The 16598-nt window shown below is 40.0% G+C and overlaps 3 non-coding genes across 3 annotated transcripts; 2 read left to right on the plus strand and 1 right to left on the minus strand.

Annotated features, from left to right (window-relative positions):
- Positions 1-593: 593 nt before the first annotated feature.
- LOC112798502 (small nucleolar RNA R71) lies at positions 594-697 on the minus strand. Its single transcript, XR_003200112.1, has one exon. It is a non-coding gene; the product is annotated as a small nucleolar RNA R71 (small nucleolar RNA).
- An 11385-nt stretch (positions 698-12082) lies between these two features.
- Positions 12083-12190, plus strand: LOC112799524 (small nucleolar RNA R71). Its single transcript, XR_003201099.1, has one exon. It is a non-coding gene; the product is annotated as a small nucleolar RNA R71 (small nucleolar RNA).
- Positions 12191-16040: 3850 nt separating this feature from the next.
- On the plus strand, positions 16041-16148 carry LOC112798753 (small nucleolar RNA R71). Its single transcript, XR_003200350.1, has one exon. It is a non-coding gene; the product is annotated as a small nucleolar RNA R71 (small nucleolar RNA).
- The last annotated feature ends 450 nt before the right edge of the window (positions 16149-16598 follow it).

A 16598-nucleotide genomic window follows, 5' to 3' on the forward strand; every position in this document is an offset into this window, starting at 1 on the left:
CTCTATACTGTGACATAGATGATTCCATATTTTCTTGTTCTCTTCTCTTTCATATGAGCAGGAGCAAAGACAAAAGCATTCTTGTTGAGGCTGACCCTGAACCTGAAAGGACCTTGAAGCGAAAGCTAAGAGAAGCTAAGGCACAACTCTCTGTAGAGGACCTAGCAGAATTCTTCAAAGAAGAAGACATGGCAGCCGAAAACAACAACAATGCCAACAATACAAGGAAGGTGCTGGGTGACTTTACTGCACCTACTCCCGACTTCTAAAGGAGAAGCATCTCTATCCCTGCCATTGGAGCAAACAACTTTGAGCTTAAGCCTCAATTAGTTTCTCTGATGCAACAGAATTGCAAGTTCCATGGACTTCCACTGGAAGATCCTCATCAATTTTTAGCTGAGTTCTTACAAATCTGTGACACTGTCAAGACCAACGGGGTTAACCCTGAGGTCTACAGACTTATGCTATTCCCTTTTGCTGTAAGAGACAGAGCTAGGATATGGTTGGACTCACAACCTAAAAAAAACCTGAACTCTTGGGAAAAGCTAGTCAATGCCTTCTTGGCAAAGTTATTTCCACCTCAAAAATTGAGTAAGCTTAGAGTGGAAGTCCAAACCTTCAGACAGAAGGAAGGTGAATCCCTCTATGAAGCTTGGGAAAGATACAAACAATTGATCAGAAAGTGTCCGTCTGGCATGCTTTCTGAATGGAGCATCATAGGTATCTTCTATGATGGTCTGTCTGAATTGTCCAAGATGTCATTGGACAGCTCTGCTGGAGGATCTCTTCATCTGAAGAAGACGCCTGCAGAAGCTCAAGAACTCATTGAACTAGTTGCAAATAACCAATTCATGTACACTTCTGAAAGGAATCCTGTGAACAATGGGACAAATCAGAAGAAAGGAGTTCTTGAGATTGATACTCTGAATGCCATATTGGCTCAGAACAAAATATTGACTCAGCAAGTCAATATGATTTCTCAAAGTCTGTCTGGAATGTAAGCTGCACCAGGTAGTACTAAGGATGCTTCATCTGAAGAAGAAGCTTATGATCCTGAGAACCCTTCAATGGAAGAGGTGAATTACATGGGAGAACCCTATGGAAACACCTATAATCCTTCATGGAGAAATCACCCAAATCTCTCATGGAAGGATCAACAGAGACCTCAACAAGGTTTCAACAACAATAATGGTGGAAGAAACAAGTTTAGCAATGGCAAGCCTTTTCCATCATCTTCTCAGCAACAGACAGAGAATTCTAAGCAGAGCCACTCTGACTTAGCAACCATGGTCTCTGATCTGATCAAAACCACTCAAAGTTTCATGACTGAAACAAGGTCCTCCATTAGAAACTTGGAGGCACAAGTGGGTCAGCTGAGTAAGAAAGTTACTGAACTCCCTCCTAGTACTCTTCCAAGAAATATAGAAGGGAATCCAAAAGGAGAGTGAAAGGCCATCAACATGGCCGAATTTGGAGAGGAGGAAGAGGCAGTGAACGCCACTGAGGAAGACCTCAACGGACGTCCACTGGCCTCCAATGAGTTCCCTAATGAGGAACCATAGGAATCTGAGGCTCACACTGAGACCATAGAGATTCCATTGGATTTACTTCTTCCATTCATGAGCTCTGATGAGTATTCTTCCTCTGAAGAGGATGAAGATGTCACTGAAGAGCAAGTTGCCAAGTACCTTGGAGCAATCATGAAGCTAAATGACAAGTTATTTGGTAATGAGACTTGGGAGGCTGAACCCCTTTGCTCACCAAAGAACTGGATGACTTGTCTAGGCAGGAATTACCTCAAAAGAGACAGGACCCTGGGAAGTTCTCAATACCTTGTACAGTAGGCACCATGACCTTCAAGAAGGCTCTGTGTGACCTAGGGTCAAGCATAAACCTCATGCCTCTCTCTGTAATGGAGAAGCTAGGGATCTTTGAGGTACAAGCTGCAAGAATCTCACTAGAGATGGCAGACAATTCAAGAAAACAAGCTTATGGACTTGTAGAGGATGTTCTGGTAAAGATTGAAGACCATTACATCCCTGCTGATTTCATAGTCCTAGAGACTGAGAAGTGCATGGATGAATCCATCTTCCTTGGCAGACCCTTCCTAGCCACAGCAAAGGCTGTGATTGATGTTGACAGAGGAGAATTGATCATTCAAGTGAATGAAGAATCCTTTGTGTTTAAGGCTCAAGGATATCCCTCTGTAACCACGGAGAGGAAGCATGAAGAGCTTCTCTCAAAACAGAGCCAAACAGAGCCCCCATAGTCAAACTCTAAGTTTGGTATTGGGAGGGCTCAACCAACTTCTAAGTTTGGTGTTGAACCCCGACATTCAAACTCTAAGTTTGGTGTTGGGAGGTTCCAACATTGCTCTTAGTATCTGTGAGGCTCCATGAGAGCCCACTGTCAAGCTACTGACATTAAAGAAGCGCTTGTTGGGAGGCAACCCAATGTTATATTTATCTATTTTCCTTTGTTATTTTAGATTTTCTATAGGTTGATGATCATGGAAAGTCACAAAATCAATTGAAAAAGCAAAAACAGAATGAAAAATAGAAAGAAAGACAACACACCCTGGAGTAAAACCTTGCTGGCGTTTAAACGCCAGTAAGGGCAGCAAATGGGCATTTAACACCCAGTCTGGCACCATTCTGGGCGTTTAACGCCAAAAAGGGGCACCAGACTGGCGTTAAACGCCAGGAAGGGGCAAGAAGTTGGCGTTAAACGCCAGAAATGGGCACCAGCCCGGTGTTTAACGCCAGAATTGGCATCAAGAGCATTTTTGCTCGCCACTTGGTGCAGGGATGAATTTTCCTTGACACCTCAGGATCTGTGGACCCCACAGGATCCCCACCTACCCCACCACTCTCTCTCTTCTTCACCCATTCACCAATCACCTCAATACCTCTCCCCCAAAAACCCCTCACCTATTAAATCCCATTATTCTCTTCACCACTTACATCCATCCTTCATAAAACCCCATCTACCTCACCATTCAAATTCAAACCACTTTCCCACCCAAACCCACCCTCACATGACCGAACCATACACCCCCTCTCCACTCCTATATAAACCCATCTTCATTCCTTTATTTTCACACAACCTAAACACTACTTCTTCCCCTTGGCCGAACCACAAAGCCACCTCCATCTCCTCTATTTCTTCTTCTTCTACTCTCTTCTTTCTTCTTTTGCTCAAGGACGAGCAAACCTTCTAAGTTTGGTGTGGTAAAAGCATTGCTTTTTGTTTTTCCATAACCATTTATGGCATCTAAGGCTGGAGAAACCTCTAGAAAGAGGAAAGGGAAGGCAAAAGCTTCCACCTCCGAGTCATGGGAGATGGAGAGATTCATCTCAAGGGTGCATCAAGACCACTTCTATGAAGTTGTGGCCATGAAGAAGGTGATCCCCGAGGTCCCTTTCAAACTCAAAAAGAGTGAATATCCGGAGATCCGACATGAGATCCGAAGAAGAGGTTGGGAAGTTCTTACCAACCCCATTCAACAAGTCGGAATCTTAATGGTTCAAGAGTTATATGCCAATGCATGGATCACCAAGAACCATGATCAAAGTGTGAACCCGGACCCAAAGAATTGGCTCACAATGGTTCGGGGGAAATGCTTAGACCCGGACCCAAAGAATTGGCTCACAATGGTTCGGGGGAAATGCTTAGATTTTAGTCTGGAAAATGTAAGGTTGGCATTCAACTTGCCCATGATGCAAGGAGATGAACACCCTTACACTAGAAGGGTCAACTTTGATCAAAGGTTGGACCAAGTCCTCATAGACATTTGTGAAAAGGGCGCTCAATGGAAGAGAGATTCAAGAGGAAAGCCGGTTCAACTGAGAAGGCATGACCTCAAGCCCGTGGCTAGAGGATGGTTGGAGTTTATCTAACGCTCAATCATTCCCACTAGCAACCGGTCCGAAGTTACTATAGACCGGGCTATCATGATTCATAGCATCATGATTGGAGAGGAAGTAGAAGTTCATGAGGTTATATCCCAAGAACTTTATAAGGTGCAGACAAGTCCTCTACCTTGGCAAGGTTAGCTTTCCCTCATATCATTTGTCACCTCTGTTATTCAGTTGGAATTGACATAGAGGGAGACACCCTCATTGATGAGGACAAGCCCATCACTAAGAAAAGGATAGAGCAAACAAGAGACCCCACTCATCATGAAATCCTTGAGATGCCTCAAGGGATGCACTTTCCTCCTCAAAATTATTGGGAGCAAATCAACACCTCTGTAGGAGAATTGAGTTCTAACATGGGACAACTAAGGGTGGAGCACCAAGAACATTCCATTCTCCTCCATGAAATTAGAGAAGATCAAAGAGTCATGAGAGAGGAGCAACAAAGGCAAGGAAGAGACATTGAGGAGCTCAAGCACTCCATAAGATCTTCAAGAGGAAGAACAAGCCGCCATCACTAAGGTGGACCTATTCTTTAATTTCCTTGTTCTTTATTTTTCTGTTTTTCGAATTTTTCATGCTTATGTTTATCTATGTTTGTGTCTTATGATCATTAGTGTCTTAGTGTCTATGCTTTAAAGTTATGAATGTTCTATGAATCCATCACCTTTCTTAAATGAAAAATGTTCTTAATTGAAAAAGAGAAGAATTGCATGAATTTCAGATTTTATAACAGATTAATTATTTTGATGTGGTGGCAATACTTTTGACTTCTGAATGTATGCTTGAACAGTGCATATGTCTTTTGAATTTGTTGTTCATGAATGTTAGCTCTTGAAAGAATGATGAAAAAGGAGACATGTTACTGAGGATCTGAAAAATCATAAAAAAATAATTCTTGAAGCAAGAAAAAGCATTGAATACAAAAAAAAAATTCGAAAAAAAATTCAAAAAAAAGAAAGAGAGGAAAAAGAAATAATAAAATTGTGATCCAAGGCAAAAAGAGTGTGCTTAAGAACCCTGGACACCTCTAATTGGGGACTCTAGCAAAGCTGAGTCACAATCTGAAAAGGTTCACCCAATTATGTGTCTGTGGCATGTATGTATCCGGTGGTAATACTGGAAGACAGAGTGCCTTGGGCCACGGCCAAGACTCATAAAGTAGCTATGTTCAAGAATCATCATACTTAACTAGGAGAATCAATAACACTATCTGGATTCTGAGTTCCTAGAGAAGCCAATCATTTTGAATTTCAAAAGATAAAGTGAGATGCCAAAACTGTTCAGAGGCAAAAAGCTAAAAGCCCCGCTCATCTAATTAATACTGATCTTCATAGATGTTTTTGGAATTCATTGCATATTCTCTTCTTTTTATCTTATTTGATTTTCAGTTGCTTGAGGACAAGCAACAATTTAAGTTTGGTGTTGTGATGAGCGGATAATTTATACGCTTTTTGGCATTGTTTTTAGTATGTTTTTAGTATGTTTTAGTTAGTTTTTATTACATTTTTATTAGTTTTTAGTTAAAATTCACTTTTTTGGACTTTACTAGGAGTTTGTGTGTTTTTCTATGATTTCAGGTATTTTCTGGCTGAAATTGAGGGACCTGAGCAAAAATCTGATTCAGAGGCTGAAAAGGACTGCATATGGTGTTGAATTCTGACCTCCCTGCACTCGAAGTGAATTTTATGGAGCTACAGAAGTTCAATTGGCGCGCTCTCAATTGCGTTGGAAAGTAGACATCCTGGGCTTTCCAGCAATGTATAATAGTCTATACTTTGCTCGAGATTTGATGGGCCAAACAGGCGTTCCAAGTCAGCTCAAGAATTCTGGCGTAAAACGCCAGAACTGGCACAAGAATGGGAGTTAAACGCCCAAACTAGCACAAAAGCTGGTGTTTAACTCCAAGAAGAGTCTCTACATGAAAATGCTTCAATGCTCAGCCCAAGCACACACCAAGTGGGCCCGAAAGTGGATTTTTATGTCATTTACTTATTTCTGTAAACCTTAGCTACTAGTTCTCTACAAATAGGACCTTTTGCTATTGTATTAGACATCTTGGTAGCTATCTTTGAGTAGTCTTATGCTATCTTAGATCATGGGGGCTGGCCTCTCGGCCATGCCTAGACCTTGTTCTTATGTATTTTCAACGGTGGAGTTTCTACACACCATAGATTAAGGTGTGGAGCTCTGCTGTACCTCGAGTATTAATGCAATTACTATTGTTCTTCTATTCAATTCAGCTTATTCTTGTTCTAAGATATCACTTGTTCCTCAACTTGATGAATGTGATGATCCGTGACACTCATCACCATTCTCACCTATGAACGTGTGCCTGACAACCACCTCCGTTCTACCTTAGATTGAGTGAATATCTCTTGGATTCCTTAATCAGAATCTTCGTGGTATAAGCTAGAATTGATGGCGGCATTCAAGAGAATCCGGAAGGTCTAAACCTTGTATATGGTATTCTGAGTAGGATTCAAGGATTGAATGACTGTGACGAGCTTCAAACTCGCGATTGTGGGGCGTTAGTGACAGACGCAAAAGAATCACTGGATTCTATTCCGACATGATCGAGAACTGACAGCTGAATAGCCATGCTGTGACAGAGCGTGTTGAACATTTTCACTGAGAGGACGGGACTATAGCCATTGACAACGGTGATGCCCAACATACAGCTTGCCATGGAAATGAGTAAGAAGGATTGGATGAAGACAGTAGGAAAGCAGAGAGACGGAAGGGACAAAGCATCTCCATACGCTTATATGAAATTCTCACCAATGAATTACATAAGTATCTCTATCTTTATCTTCATGTTTTATTCATAAATCATCCATAACCATTTGAGTCTGCCTGACTGAGATTTACAAGATGACCATAGCTTGCTTCATACCAATAATCTCCGTGGGATCGACCCTTACTCGCATAAGGTTTATTACCTAGATGACCCAGTACACTTGCTGGTTGGTTGTGCGAAGTTGTGATAAAGAGCTGAGATTGCAATTGAGCGTACCATGTTGATGGCGCCATTGATGATCACAATTTCGTGCACCACCCTCCCAACACCAAACTTAGAGTTTGATTGTGGGTGCTCTGGTTGACTCTGCAGTGAGAGAAGTTTTTCTTGCTTCATCTCCATGGTTACAGAGGGAGATCCTTGAGTTTTAAACACAAGGTAGTCCTTATTCAGTAGAAAGACTAACTCTCCTCTGTCCATATCAATCACAGCTTTTGCTGTGGCTAGGAAGGGTCTTCTAAGGATGATAGATTCATTCTCATCCCTCCCAGTGTCTAGGATTATAAAATCAGCAGGGATGTAAAGGCCTTTGACCTTTACTAGCATGTCCTCTACCTGTCTATAAGCCTTTTTCATGGATTTGTCTGCCATCTCTAATGAAAAATTGGCAGCCTGTACCTCAAAGATTCCCAGTTTCTCTATTACAGAGAGTGGCATTAAGTTTATGCCTGACACCAGGTCACACAAAGCCTTCTCAAAGGTCATGGTGCCTATGGTACAGGGAATTAAGAATTTACCAGGATCCTGTTTCTTTTGAGGTAAAGTGTGCTGAACCCAGGTATTCAGTTCATTAATGAGCAATGGAGGCTCATCCTCCCAATTCTCATTACCAAATAGCTTGGCATTCAGCTTCATGATTGCTCATAAACACTGGACAACTTGCCCTTCAACAATGTCTTTATCTTCTTTAGAAGATGAATAGTCATCAGAGCTCATGAATGGTAAAAAGATGTTCAATAGAATCTCTATGGTCTCTAGGTGAGCCTCAGATTCCTTAGGTTCATCAATTGGAAACTTCTTTTTGTCCAGAGGATGTCCCATAAGGTCTTCCTCACTGGGATTCACGTCCTCCTCCTCCTTTGTGTATTCGGCCACACCAAGTAAGGTTGGCCTTGCACTCTCTTTTTGGGTTCTCTTCTGTATTGCTTGGGAGAGTACTAGGAGGAGTTTCAGTGACTCTTTTACTCAGCTAGCCCACTTGTGCCTCCAAATTTCTAATGGAGGACCTTATTTCATTCATGAAACTTAGAGTGGCCTTAGATAGATCAGAGACTATGTTTGCTAAGCTAGAGGGGCTCTGCTCAAAATTCTCTTTCTGTTGCTGAGAGGATGATGGAAAAGGCTTGCTATTGCCAAACCTATTTCTTCCACCATTATTAAAGCCTTGTTGAGGCTTTTGTTGATCCTTCCTTGAGAAATTTGGATGATTTCTCCATGAGGGATCATAGGTGTTTCCATAGGCTTCACCCATGTAATTCACCTCTGCCATTGCAGGGTTCTCAGGATCATAAGCTTCTTCTTCAGAAGATGCTTCTTTAGTACTGTTGGATACATTTTGCAATCCATTCAGACTTTGAGAAATCATATTGACTTGTTGAGTCAACATTTTATTCTGAGCCAATATGGCATTCAGAGCATCAATTTCAAGAACTCTCTTCTTCTGAGGCGTTCCCAATAGTTGTTTGGAGGAAAGTGCATCCTTTGAGTTGTTCCCAATAGTTGTTTGGAGGAAAGTGCATCCCTTGAAGCATTTCAGGGATTTCGTGATGATGAGCTTCCTCATGCGTCTTTTGAGATCCATGGATGGCCTCTCTTGTTTGCTCCATCCTCTTCTTAGTGATGGGCTTGTCCTTTTCAATGAGAATGTCTCCTTCTATGAAAACTCCAGCTGAGTAGCATAGATGGCAAATGAGATGAGGAAAAGCTAGCCTTGCCTAGGTGGAGGGCTTTTTGGCTACTTTGTAGAGTTCTAGAGAGATGACTTCATGAACTTCTCCTTCCTCTCCAATCATGATGCTATGGATCATGATGGCCCGATCCACAGTTACTTCGGATCGGTTGCTAGTGGGGATGATGGAGCATTGGATGAATTCCAACCATCCTCTAGCCACAGGCTTAAGGTTCAGTCTTCTCAATTGAACCGGCTTGCCTTTTGAGTCTCTTTTCCACTGAGCTCCTTCCACACATATGTCCATAAGGACTTGGTCCAACCTTTGATCAAAGTTGACCCTTCTAGTGTAGGGGCATGCATCTTTTTGCATCATAGGCAAGTTGAACGCCAACCTTACATTTTTCGGACTGAAATCTAAGTATTTTCCCCAAACCATTGTAAGATAATTCTTTGGATTCGGTTTCATACGTTGATCATGGTTCCTAGTGATCCATGCATTGGCATAGAACTCTTGAACAATTAAGATTCTGACTTGTTGAATAGGGTTGGTAAGAACTTCCCAACCTCTTCTTTGGATCTCATGTCGGATCTCCGGATACTCATTTTTCTTGAGCATGAAGGGGACCTCAGGGATCACCTTCTTCTTGGTCACAACTTCATGGAAGTGGTCTTGGTGGACCTTTGAGATGAATCTCTCCATCTCCCATGACTCGGAGGTGGAAGCTTTTGTCTTCTCTTTCCTCTTTCTAGAGGTTTCTCTGACCTTAGGTGCGATAGATGGTTATGGAAAAACAAAAAATCTATGCTTTTACCACACCAAACATAGAATGTTGCTCGCCCTTGAGCAAAGAAAAGAAAGAATGGAAGAAAAAGAAGAAGATATGAAGGAAAGAGAGATGGGCGTGTATTCGGCCAAGGGGGAGAGGAGAGGGTTGTGATGTGTGAAAATGAAGAAGGATAGAGGGGTTTATATAGTGGAGGGAGAGGGTAGTAGGTTCGGTCATTAGGGTGGGTTTGGGTGGGAAAAGTGATTTTGAATTTGAAGGTAGGTGGGGTTTATGGGGAAGAGTGGATGGATGTGAGTGGTGAAGAGGTGATGGAGAAGAGAGATTGAGGTGATTGGTGAAGGGTTTTTGGGGAAGAGTGTTATTGGATTGTGTGAAGAAGAGAGAAGGTGAGTTGAGGTAGGTAGGGATCCTGTGGGGTCCACAGATCCTGAGATAATCCTGTGGGGTCCACAGATCCTGAGGTGTCAAGGATTTATCATCCCTGCACCAATTAGGTGTGTAAAATGCCATTTGCATGCAATGCTGGCATTCAACACCAGATTGATGCTTGTTTCTAGTGTTCAACGCTAGCTCTATGCTTGTTTTGGGCGTTCAACGCTAATCTGCAGCATGTTTCTGGCGTGAAACGCCAGTTCCATGCTTGTTTCTGGCGTTTAATGCCAGCTCTCCTCAGGGTGTAATCCTGGCATTTAAACACCAGACTGCTGCTTGTTTCTGGCGTTCAATGCCAGATTCATGCTCTGTTCTAGCGTTGAATGCCAGCCAGATGCTCTTTACTGGCGTTTAAACGCCAGTAATCTCTTCCTACAGGGTGTGCTGTTTCTTCTGCTGTTTTTGATTCTATTTTTAATTTTAGTAATTGTTTTGTGACTCCACATGATCATGAACCTAATAAAACATAAAAGAACAATAAAAATATAGATAAATAAAAATTGGGTTGCCTCCCAATAAGCGCTTCTTTAATATCAATAGCTTGACAGTGAGCTCTCATGGAGCTCACAGATCATCAGAGCATTGTTGGGACCTCCCAACACCAAACTTAGAGTTTGAATGTGGGGGTTCAACACCAAACTTAGAGTTTGGTTGTGGCCTCCCAACACCAAAATTAGAGTTTGATTGTGGGGGCTCTGTTTGACTCTGTATTGAGAGAAACTTTTCATGCTTCCTCTCTATGGTTGCAGAGGAAGATCCTTGAGCTTTAAACACCAAGTAGTCCCTATTCAATTGAAGGACTAGCTCTCTTCTGTCAACATCAATCACAGCTCCTGCTGTGGCTAGGAAGGGTCTTCCAAGGATGATGGATTCATCCTTATCCTTCCTAGTGTCTAAGATTATGAAATCAGCAGGGATGTACAGGCCTTTAACCTTCACTAACACGTCCTCTACCAATCCATAAGCTTGTCTTATTGACTTGTCTATCATCTCTAATGAGAATGTGGCAGCCTGTACCTCAAAGATCTCTAGTTTCTCCATTACAGAGAGTGGCATAAGATTTATGCCTGACCTCAGGTCACACAGAGCCTTCTCAAAGGTCATGGTGCCTATGGTGTAGGGTGTTAAGAATTTACCAGGATCTTGTTTCTTTTGAGGTAAAGTTTGCTGAACCCATGTATATAGTTCACTAATAAGCAAGGGAGGTGCATCTTCCCAAGTCTCATTACCAAATAACTTGGCATTCAGCTTCATGATAGCTCCTAAATATTGAGCAACTTGCTCTCCAGTTACATCTTCATCCTCTTCAGAGGAAGAATAGTTTTCAGAGCTCATGAATGGCAGAAAGAGGTTTAAAAGAATCTCTATGGTCTCTATATGAGCCTCAGATTCCTTTAGGTCCTCAATAGGGAACTCCTTCTTCTTTGGGAGACGTCCCATGAGGTCTTCCTTAGTGGGATTCACATCCTTCCCTTCCTCTCTAAGTTCAGCCATTTTGATTGCCAATGGCCTTGCACTCTCTTTTTGGATTCTCTTCAGTATTGCTTGGGAGAGTACTAGGAGGAGTTTCAGTGATTTTCTTACTCAGCTGACCCACTTGTGCCTCCAGATTTCTGATGGATGACCTTGTTTCACTCATGAAACTTAAAGTGGCTTTAGATAGATCAGAGACTACGTTTACTAAGCTAGAGGAGCTCTGCTCAGAATGCTCTTTCTGTTGCTGAGAAGATGATGGAAAAGGCTTGTTATTGCTAAGCTTGTTTCTTCCGCCATTATTAAAGCCTTGTTGGGGCTTTTGTTGATCCTTCCATGAGAAGTTTGGATGATTTCTCCATGGAAAATTATAGGTGTTCCCATAGGGTTCACCCATGTAATTTACCTCTGCCATTGCATGGTTCTCAGGATCATAAGCTTCTTCTTCAGAAGATGCCTCTTTAATACTGTTGGACGCATTTTGCCATCAATTCAGACTTTGAGAAATCATGTTGACTTGTTGAGTCAACATTTTGTTCTGAGCCAATATGGCATTCAGAGCATCAATTTCAAGAACTCCCTTCCTCTGAGGCATCCCATTACTCACAGAATTCCTCTCAGAAGTGTACATGAATTGGTTATTTGCAACCATGTCAATGAGTTCTTGAGCTTTTGCAGGCATTTTCTTTAGGTGAATGGATCCACCTGCAGAATGGTCCAGTGATATCTTGGAGAACTCAGATAGACCATAATAGAATATATCTAAAATAGTCCACTCTGAAAGCATGTCAGAAGGACACCTTTTGGTCATCTGCTTGTATCTTTCCCAAGCTTCATAGAGGGATTCACCATCTTTTTGTTTGAAGGTCTGAACATCCACTCTAAGCTTGCTCAGCTTTTGAGGAGGAAAGAACTTAGCCAAGAAGGCCATGACTAGCTTATCCCAAGAGTCCAGGCTATTTTTAGGTTGTGAGTCCAACCATATTCTAGCTCTGTGTCTTACAACAAAAGGGAAAAGTATGAGCCTGTAGACTTCAGGATCTACTCCATTAGTCTTAACAGTCTCACAGATCTGCAAGAACTCAGTTAAAAACTTATAGGGATCTTCTGATGGAAGTCCATGAAACTTGCAGTTCTGTTGCATTAGAGCAACTAGGTGAGGCTTCAGCTCAAAATTGTTTGCTCCAATGGCAGGGATTGAGATGCTTCTTCCATCAAATTTGAAAGTAGGTGTAGTATAATCACCAAGCATCCTCCTTGCATTATTATTTTTGACTGCCATCTCCTCTTCCTTTTTGAAAATTTCTGTAAGGTTGTCTCTGGATTGTTGTAATTTAGCTTCTCTTAGTTTCCTTTTCAGAGTCCTTTCAGGTTCAGGATCTGCTTCAACAAGATTGTCCTTGTCCTTACTCCTGCTCATATGAAAAAGAAGGGAATAGAAAATAATAATAGGGATCCTCTTTACTACAGTAGAGAGATTCCTTTATGTTAGTAGAAGAAGAAAAGAATATAAGAAGGAAAAAAGGAAAATCGAACTCAGAGAGGAAGAAGGGGTTCGAATTTTAAGATGAAGAGAAGTGTTAGTAAATGAATAAATAAATAGAAAGAGATGAGAGAGAAGAGTTTTTGAAAATTAACTAACATAAAAGAAAAATATTAAAGTTAAAATTCAAAAATTAAGAAAAGGAATAAAATAAAAATTAAAATTTGAAACAATTAGTTAAAAAAAGAATTTTGAAAAAGAGGGAGGTAATTTTCGAAAATTAGAGAGAGGAAAGTAGTTAAGTGGTTTTGAAAAAGATAAGAAACAAATAAAAAGTCAATTAGTTAGTTGAAAAAAGATTTTGAAAATCAATTTTGAGAAGATAAGAAGTTAGAAAAGATTTTTGAAATTAATTTTGAAAAATATATGATTGAAAAAGATATTTTGAAAAAGATTTGATTTTTACAATTAAAATTGATTACTTGACCAACAAGAAACTAAAAGATATGACTCTAGAATTTAAAGATTGAACATTTCTTAACAAGAAAGTAACAAACTTCAAATTTTTGAATCAATCACATTAATTGTTAGTAAAGTTTTTGAAATTTTGAAATAAAGATAAGAAAAGATTTTGAAAAATATTTTCAAAATTTCGAAAATCATAAAAGAAAAATGAAAAAGATTTTGAAAAGATAAGATTTTTAAATTTGAAAATTTGACTTGACTTATAAGAAATAGCTAAGTTTTAAAATTTTTTGACTAAGTCAACTCAAATTTTCGAAATTTATGAGAGAAATAAGAAAAAGATATTTTTTTTGATTTTTTTTGAATTTTTAATGATGAGAGAGAAAAACACAAAAATGACTCACAACATGAAAATTATGAATCAAAACACATGATGCATGCAAGAACACTATGAATGTCAAGATGAACACCAAGAACACTTTGAAGATCAAGATGAACATCAAGATTTATTTTTGAAAAATTTCAAGAAAAGAAAAACATGCAAGATACCAAACTTAGAAATTTTTAATGCTTAGACACTATGAATGCAATAATGCATATGAAAAACAACAAAAAACACAAAACAAGAAAATTTAAAGATCAAACAAGAAGACTTGTCAAGAACAACTTGAAGATCATGAAGAACACATGCATGAATTTTTGAAAAATGCAAAAGTTTTTAAAACATGCAATTGACACCAAACTTAAAAATTGACACTAGACTCAAACAAGAAACACAAAAATATTTTTGGTTTTTTATGATTTTATTAATTTTTTTGGATTTTTCGAAAAATAATTTTTTTGAAAAACAAAAAAAAAGATTTTTGAAAGATTTTTGAAAACTTTTTGAAAAGAGAATTACCTAATCTGAGCAACAAGATGAACCGTCAGTTGTCTAAACATGAACAATCCCCGGCAACGGCGCCAAAAACTTGATAGGCAAAATTGTGATTTACACTTTTTATAACTCGAACAATTCTTAGTAATGGCTCCAAAGACTTGGTGCACACTACTATGGTTCACTCACATTCTTCACAACTTCGCACAACTAACCAGCAAGTGCACTGGGTCGTCCAAGTAATAAACATTACGTGAGTAAGGGTCAATCCCACAGAGATTGTTGGTTTGAAGCAAGCTATGGTCATCCTGTAAATCTCAGTTAGGCGAATTCAAATGGTTGTAATGGTTTTCAAAAATAATAATAAATAAAGCATAAAATAAAGATAGAGATACTTATGTAAATCATTGGTAGGAATTTCAGATAAGTGTCTGGAGATGCTGTGTTCTTTCTGAATCTCTGCTTTCCTACTGCTTTCATCCAATCCTTCTTATTCCTTTCCATGGCAAGCTGTATGTAGGGCATCACCGTTGTCAATGGCTACTTCCCATCCTCTCAGTGAAAATGGTCCAAATACTCTTGTCACAGCACAGCTAATCATCTGTCGGTTCTCGATCATGTCGGAATAGAATCCATTGATTCTTTTGCGTCTGTCACTACGCACAACAATCGCGAGTTTGAAGCTCGTCACAGTCATTCAATCCCTGAATCCTACTCGAAATACCACAGACAAGGTTTAGACTTTCCAGATTCTCAAGAATGGCTGCCAATAATTCTAGCTTATACCGCGAAGACTCTGATTAATGAATCCAAGAGATACACGCTCGATCTAAGGTAGAACGGAAATGGTTGTCAAGCACGTGTTCATAAGGATGGATGATGATGAGTGTCACAGATCATCACATCCATCAGGTTGAAGTGCAACGAATATCTTAGAACAAGAATAAGCTGAATTGAATAGAAAATAGTAGTAATTGCATTAAAACTCGAGGTACAGCAGAGCTCCACACCCTTAATCTATGATGTGTAGAAACTCCACCGTTGAAAATACATAAGTGATGGTCCAGGCATGGCTGAATGGCCAGCCCCCTAGAATGATCAAAAGACCGAATGGTCAAAAGACTCGACCTCCAGTACAATAGTAAAAAGTTCTATTTATACTAAACTAGATACTAGGGTTTACAGAAATTATGCTAAGTGCAGAAATCCACTTCCGGGGCCCACTTTGGTGTGTGCTTGGGCTAATCTTGAGCTTTACACGTGCAAAGGCTTCTTTTGGAGTTAAACGCCAAGTTGTAACGTGTTTTTGGCGTTTAACTCTGGTTTGTGACGTGTTTTTGGCGTTTTACTCCAGAATGCAGCATGGAACTGGCGTTGAACGCCAGTTCGCATCATCTAAACTCTAACAAAGTATGGACTATTATATATTGCTGGAAAGCTCTGGATGTCCACTTTCCAACGCCATTGAGAGCGCGCCATTTAGAGTTATGTAGCTCCAAAAAATCCATTTCGAGTGCAGGAAGGTCAGAATCCAACAGCATTAGCAGTCCTTTTTCAGCCTGAATCATATTTTTGCTCAGGTCTCTCAATTTCAGCCAGAAAATATCTGAAATCATAGAAAAACAATAAACTCATAGTAAAGTCCAGAAATGTGATTTTTGCATAAAAACTAATGAAAACATCCCTAAAAGTAGCTAGATCCTACTAGAAACTACCTAAAAATAATGCCAAAAAGCGTATAAATTATCCGTTCATCATGTACATGAACTGGTTATTTGCAACCATGCCAATGAGTTCCTGATCTTCTGCAGGTGTTTTCTTTAGGTGAATAGATCCACCTGCAGAATGGTCCACTGACATCTTAGACATTTCAGACAGACCATCATAGAATATATCCAGGATGGTCCATTCTGAAAGCATGTCAAAAGGACACTTTTTGGTCAGTTGCTTGTATCTCTCCCAAGCTTTATAGAGGGATTCACCTTCTTTCTGTCTGAAGGTTTGAACATCCACTCTAAGTTTGCTCAGCTTTTGAGGAGGAAAGAACTTGGCTAAGAAAGCCATGACCAGCTTATCCCAATAGTTCAGGCTATCTTTAGGTTGAGAGTCCAACCATACTTTAGCTCTGTCTCTTACAGCAAAAGGGAAAAGAATAAGCTTGTAGACTTCAGGATCAACTCCATTGGTCTTAACAGTATTACAGATCTGCAAGAATTCAGTTAAGAACTGAAAAGAATCTTCTGATGAAAGTCCATGAAACTTGCAATTCTGTTGCATCAGAGAAACTAATTGAAGCTTTAGCTCAAAATTGTTTGCTCCAATGGCAGGGATTGAGATGCTTCTTCTATGGAAATTGGAATCCTTGCATTGTTGTTTGGTTTGGTCATAATTGTTTCTTTTGCTGCTTCCTTTTCGAAAATTTTAGTGAGGTCCTCTTCAGAGTTTTGTGCTTTAGCTGCTCTTAGCTTCCTC

Source organism: Arachis hypogaea, chromosome 4, assembly GCF_003086295.3.
Source record: "Arachis hypogaea cultivar Tifrunner chromosome 4, arahy.Tifrunner.gnm2.J5K5, whole genome shotgun sequence".
Taxonomy (NCBI): Eukaryota; Viridiplantae; Streptophyta; class Magnoliopsida; order Fabales; family Fabaceae; genus Arachis; species Arachis hypogaea.